Raw genomic sequence first — 7,110 nt, forward strand, 5'->3', positions numbered from 1 at the left:
CCACTGCCACCTGGGATGAGACATCAGAACATTCAAGCCAGAACCACCAGGTTCAAGAAGAGTTTCTACCCCTGAGCTGTTCAATGAATCACATCTAAAGCACCCACCAGGTCAAAAAAAGAAACACAACCTGAATTATTTGCATACTGCACTTCAATGTTAATGTTATATATACTGTCATTCTACTAGTACAGGTCCTCATCTCAATGTTTATGAACTAGAGAAGTAGCTCGTATGTGTTTCGTTATACTGTACCCCCGTAGAACCCCCATATATGTATAATGACAAAGTTGAATTGAACTGAATCAACTTCCTGAACAACTAGTACACCTAGACAGACCCTCTTCATCTCCAGTGTATTGTATACTTCTCTAGTTTCCATCTACTCAGGAATGTAGCTTGATATTTTTAAGCAGTTTAATTATTTAAAGGGTAATAGGCTTTATGTATTTTTATTTGCCAAATTAATGAACCTTGTACTAAAAAATCAATACTGCCCATTCTTTCACAATCATGGACATTCACGTTGAACTGCTCTGCCATCAGAACATTCAGCTCAGCTTTTCTTAAAAAGATGGAAAAAAGCAATATTTGCAGTGATGCCTCTTGTGATGGACTGGCGACCTGTCCAGGGTGTTTTCTGCTTTCCACCCAATGACTGCTGGCATAGGCCCCACTTTCACAGTTCATATGAGCATGAAAAACATCATGTGCAGTCATTCACATCTATTTTGTTCAGTAACAGCCAATCAGAACACAATAAATCACAGTTAGTGATTCAGCACTATGAAACAAATGAAATTGAATAGCAAGGTTCATATCCCTTAGATATATTTGAAGCTAAAATATACTAAACTACTATATATTTTAAACTAAAATAATTTATAATATTTTGGCATCCAATACAACACACACACACACACACACACACACACACACACACACACACACACACACTGTCCTATTAGCCCAGAGCTTCATGTTGCACCCATGCTAGTATATCTCTGTGTATCTCAGGGCCTGCGTGGGCTTTCAGCCACAGTGGCTCGGCCAATCCCTAGAGCCCTGCCACAGTATATAACTAGTAAACTAACAGTATACTTATAAGCTTACTTGTAGTGTAGTTCACAGTATAGTTGCAGTACAAAATAAAAACACCAAAATAATTAATGAAGAAGTACAGTATGTATTTATAAATACTTCAAGTAAGTACTTATAATAATAATAATAATAATAATAATAATAATAATAATTTAAATGTATTTATAAGTACCTCAAGTAAGTACTTATCATAAGTAAAACTTATCCCTTCAAAGCGTACTTTCATAAACTAAAAAGAGGGTTAGAAGTATATAACATAACTATTACTAGTGTATTTCACAATACAGTTGCTGTACAAAATAAAACTTAGATGTAAACTAGCTGTGTGCTGAAAGAAGCAGAACCTTGTTTTTTCCAATAGAGGGAGTCAACTCCCTTTTTACGTGTAAATACAGTTTACTTCACATCCCAGTCCTTGATGTCTGCATTTGAAGATCAACATTTAAAGGTGAACCTTCATCTTCTCAGCAGTTTTCATAACAGTTTCTACTGATATTGGTGAAATGGTCTATAACACAGCTCCTCAGCTCAGCTAATTTGCGAGGCCTTCATGAACTGATTTCAGTGTTGGATGAGGGTCAACACTAATCCCTGCCTCACTTTAACCTGGAAGGTCCCCAGTCTGACATGCTTCCTACCAATGATATTATAATCATTATATATATATATATATATATATATATATATATATATATATATATATATATATATATATATATATATATATATTTATATATGTGTGTGTGTGTATATAGTTATTTATTATAAGTTATAAACATCTCATGGTAAAGTTAATGTCTTTATAGATCATGTTATACCTTTGAGGACAAATTTACTTGTGGTACTAAAATTTACTGGACAGTATTGTAGCCCATCTGCTAGAGTGCTACAGATGCAGTTTATTAGACACCCCTACCACATTCATCAATGGAATAAATTGCTGCGATACCAAAACTGACTAAACATTATTTGAGTGACGTATTATTTTCAGTACTGTAATGATATCAACATGGATGTGGTGTTGCACTGATAATTGCACCTTTATTGCTGTAGCTAATAAAATGGTCCATAACTGGTCAAAGACAGATGCACGTAATACACTCTGAGTATGCATAGGTTAATTCCATACATACATCCATGAAGCACCATACATTTAACATCAAAACACAAAGGTCTGAAAGCCAGTCACTGTATTATCAGATGAAATAGGATCACAGCTCAAATGAGTGAGCAGCAAATTCTAAACTACGAGTGGGTGGAGCTAGAAGTGGTGACATACAGCACACTCAACAACAGAGAGCCAACACTGCTATGAATGTCTAATGCTGGAGATCTGAACTCTCACTCAGAACAATCATGCTGCTCTTTTTCTCTGTTTTTGGGATTGTTGCCAGGTTTGGTAAGTCATACAGTTTTATTATAACGTAATAAATAATGACTAGTAAAATGTACAAATTATAATAGTACAAAAACATGAAATTTGAAACTAAGATGTGTAAATATTATCATAACTTTGTAGGTGAAAGTGTGGACTCTATCAGACCAAATGAAACCAGCGTGTTTGTGAGTGAGGGAAGCAGAACCACACTGTCCTGCACATATGATGGATCTCCTTACAGTCTCCACTGGTATCAGCAAAAGCCTGGATCAAAACCAGAGTTCCTGCTGCTGATTCATGTGTTCTCTAGACGTGTGACTGAAGCTAAAATAGCTGACCCCAGACTATCTATAACACTTCCTAAAGATAAAAATGAAGTGGATCTGATCATCTCCTCTGCTGCAGTATCAGACTCTGCACTCTACTACTGTGCCATGGAGCCCACAGTGACAGGAAACCCAGCTACACTGTACAAAAACATTTCAAATGGCTGAGGAAGAGCCTCGCTTTTCTCTAAAGGGGGAGCTATTCAACAAATCTTCAGCACCACTATACATTGGAATTGTTAGTTAGTCCCTTCTTAGTGTCATAAGGAAAGAATAGAAACAAAAGGCAAATATAGAATAATAGAGTCCAAATGTACAAAATTTACAAGCCCATTTGGGACAGTAGGTAAAATGCTAAAAAGGAAAAGAGTAACAGTGATTTGTAAACTGTCTTTTCCAGATATTTAATTGAAAAGAACAACAAAAAAAAAAAAATAATAATCTTTTAATATTTTGCCATAACAACTTTCTGGTTAGCCCTCTCTAGCAGCACAGTGGGAAACACATTTGTATTTATAAAACACTCTCCAGCCATATGCCAGCATATATTACTTCAAGGATGTCTGTAAATAATGGTATTTATCAGAATCGTTCCAGTGGTTGGATCACATGCCAGATACCAAGAGGTTTTACTGAACTGGGAAAATCTACTTCTAGTTACAGAGCACCAGCGAGCTGGACCCTCACTATAGGAAACTGTTTTACTCAATTTTTACTATTATTGTAGATAATATCTTCTTATCTTCTTTTGAGCTATTTAATTTAATTTAATTTCTTATGTATTTAATTTATTTTTAAATGATGTATTCATTTGTTTATTTATTATTATTCATATTCGTGTTCTTGTTTTAATTGCAATTTTTTTATTATTATTTAATTATTTTTGTTATTAATTCATTTTAGTTTCCTTTTTTTGATCTTAAAAACCTCGGGTTTGGGGTTTTATAAAACGTTTATCCATTGTGACATCACAAGGAGGGCATGCAGCCATGTCTACTGTGATGTCATCAGGGGTGTGGCACTTTGCGCGTTAAGCGTATTTCGGTGCATTATGACATCACTGTTGTCTGATTGGCTGAGCTTGCCTTACACACTGAACATGAAATTTGAACTCTTATGTAAAAAATGAAACCCTCATCTAGAAACGCAGTTTCAGGAAATCAAACGAAAGTGATTAATTACTCAAAGAATGAAATATCAGTTTAATTTTCTTACTGTGACATAGCTGGAAAAATTAGAGTCTGCATAAAAATGCAAGAATAACAACCCACATGAAAATACAACTTGAAAGAAGGAAAGGAGGGAAGATTCAGAGAAGGAAAGAATGACAGGTGAGAGGAAAGAATGAAAGGAAAGAGTAAAGGATGAAAATAAGAAGGGGAGAATGAACAGAAGAAGGAAATAGTGAAGGAGACCTTCAGTGAAATCAATGTTAAACTCCATAAATGCTGCAGCTTTTATCACACAATTAAACTGAATACACATTAATTTACAGCTGAGTGCAAGATCACATGACGGGCACGTGCACGCTCTCCCAAACTCTACGCCTCAACTCCTCACACACGCTGCTCTCTGAGAGAAAATATTTGACTTCCTAACATCATTTTAACAAGTTAAATGTTTGAGTTCTAGATAATATTGTCTTAAAATGGAATGTTTGTCCTTTCAAAGCGTCTACTGGCTCTCTCCACTCAGCACTGAACATGTTGATAGAATTCAGGTGATGTCACAACTGCGCTGCCACCATTTTGGCTAGCAACTTCACTCAGCAGCAGTTTGTAAAGAGATGAAGCCGTGACTGATCCAACAAAGGCAGGAAAACGTTATTGTGGACCACTTTTTAAAATCTCATTTTAAAGCATATTAACTGATATATATATATGTGTGTGTGTGTGTGTGTGTGTGTGTGTGTGTGTGTGTGTGTGTGTGTGTGTGTGTGTGTGTTGACGACTTTATTTGATTTCTTGCTGCTGTGATAACAAATGAAAGCTGAAATCTAAGTGGCTAGTGGACTCCAGGATAGATATTAGCTAGACCAGAATTGGGCCAGATGCTGGACAGCTGTGTATGGAGCTGAAGGAAGAGGGCCACATGTTTATGCTGGGGCAGATCAGTGCTCGGTTGACTTATGCCTCAGTACTTTCAGCTCAAGTCTAGCATGTCATAAGTGGTCCACTACTGAAGCTACAGAAAACAGCCAACACTTACCCTATAAAGGTTAAAACCTCCGTTTAACGAACTTTGTTGCCCAAGTTCACCATTTTCAGATGTACAAGCCAGGAGCTACGTTTGAAAAGATGACAACTGAAAGAGGGCATTAAGAAGGTCAGTCATTCATTTAAAAAAGCGCTTTTACATACATTATCATGACTTGTGATAAATGAGTTCAGTTCAGTGAGATTAACTTTTTCAAATTATAAGGTTCCAGTATGGAAAATGGAAAGTTATAACTGTAGCTAAAAATAACAATTTGGCATAACATTTGAGAAGAATAATTAGGTTATTGAAGCTCAGGGTTTAGTTCCATCAGAGCTAACAGACTAACCCGAGCTAATGCGCTGAAGCTAAAGTGCTAAACACGAGCTAACTTTAGTTAACTACTCTGAGTATTTAAAAAGAAATATCCAGCGCATTTCAAGTATTAATAATTATCACTGCCATATCTAAGAGGACCCTTGTCATAAAGCATATCTATGGCACTTGGATTCCCTTATAAGTAATAGTATGCCTGCTGGAATATGACTGTAAAGTGAAGTATTTGCTAATATAATATATGCTTAAATAGATTCAATAGATTTCATAATATTTGAAAAGAGAAATGATTTCACATTTTAATTACTTAAACATTCTACGTAGAGTATTTCTACACTCAGAAAAGTGGTAAAAGTAGTGGTCAAGGAGGTGGAGCTTACTTCTTGAATTTTACATGTTTCTTTTATGCTGTGCTCTTGGTCTGTCATTAAACACACAGCATCCCCATAATGCGGTCATTTGCTCATTTTGTTTTGCTACTGCTTGTTGGTAGGTATATGAAATATGCATTTATACAAATATACCTTATTTGTATATTTTCATTTTTACAGAATAGTTTGTAGCAGCAAATATATGAAATCTTAAAAACAAAACAGCTAAAAAAAGTCTTTATATTCAGTTGCAGTGGTTTCAGGAAACAAAGGCCTGGCTTGGTTTTGCAAATTTTGCTCTTTTTTTATTTCAGGTGGCGCATATTCAAATACAGTCTCTCCACTGGAAACTAAAAAGCATGTTTCAGTGGGTGACAGTGTTTCCCTCTCCTGCAGCTACAGCAGCAGCAATGTGGACAGCATTCATTGGTATCAACAATATCCCTCATCTAAACTGGACTTTCTCCTGTATATAACTCCATCAGGGCGTTTGAGTAGCTCTCGACCACCTGGCTTCTCTGCTAAGGTGGAGAACAGTAGAGTGGATCTGTTGATCTCCTCTGCTAAATTATCAGACTCTGCACTCTACTACTGTGCTCTGGAGCCCACAGTGACCAGAAACCCAGCTACGCTGTACAAAAACTGACTGTGTGATGAGGCGATGTGGTTTTGTACTGGGTTTCCTGACAGGTGTGACTTTCTTAATACACAGGAACATGTGGTTGATGAATTTGAGTGTAAGATAAGGCCGCATATTATTGTGTGACTGTAGGAGGGGGCAGGTTGGAAGGACCCCACCCCACCACTCTTCCCCTTAAAAAACAGATATCACTGTAAAATACAATGTTGTTGAAGGCTGTGACACAGACAGCATCCTCAGAAATTCAAGGAGTCGCTCTGCCATTGGAATAGGTGGATGGTTTTGATGGCACTTAATTCTGCATTGTGGGTAATGTTGGGTTATTTCACTGCTGGTAGGCAAGGCAAGTTTATTTGTATAGCACTTTTCATACGAGTGCCATGTCACACAAGTGGTTCACAGAAACACAGAAAGAAAAAAAAGAACATTAAATACTGTTAAATAATAAAACTGACGATGTCCTGAGACCTAAAACATCATAAAGTAATCTGCAAAGATCATAAAAACAAACAAAAAGAAAATGCTTAAGATAAAAGACAATAAAAACAATATGAGATTAAAAACTGCTAAAATGAAGGGCTGTACTAAGAAAACAAGAAAACAAGAACATCTTTAAGATTGGCTTAAAGATGGCATACATTTGGTGCACATCTGACCCCCCAGCTGTTGGCAGCATAGTGACTGAATGCTGCCTCACCCTGTTTGGTTCTGATTCTGGGCACTACTAATTGATTGGTCCCTAGTGGTAGAAGAGGCCCATTG

Source organism: Pygocentrus nattereri, chromosome 2 (assembly GCF_015220715.1).
Source record: "Pygocentrus nattereri isolate fPygNat1 chromosome 2, fPygNat1.pri, whole genome shotgun sequence".
Lineage (NCBI taxonomy): Eukaryota > Metazoa > Chordata > Actinopteri > Characiformes > Serrasalmidae > Pygocentrus > Pygocentrus nattereri.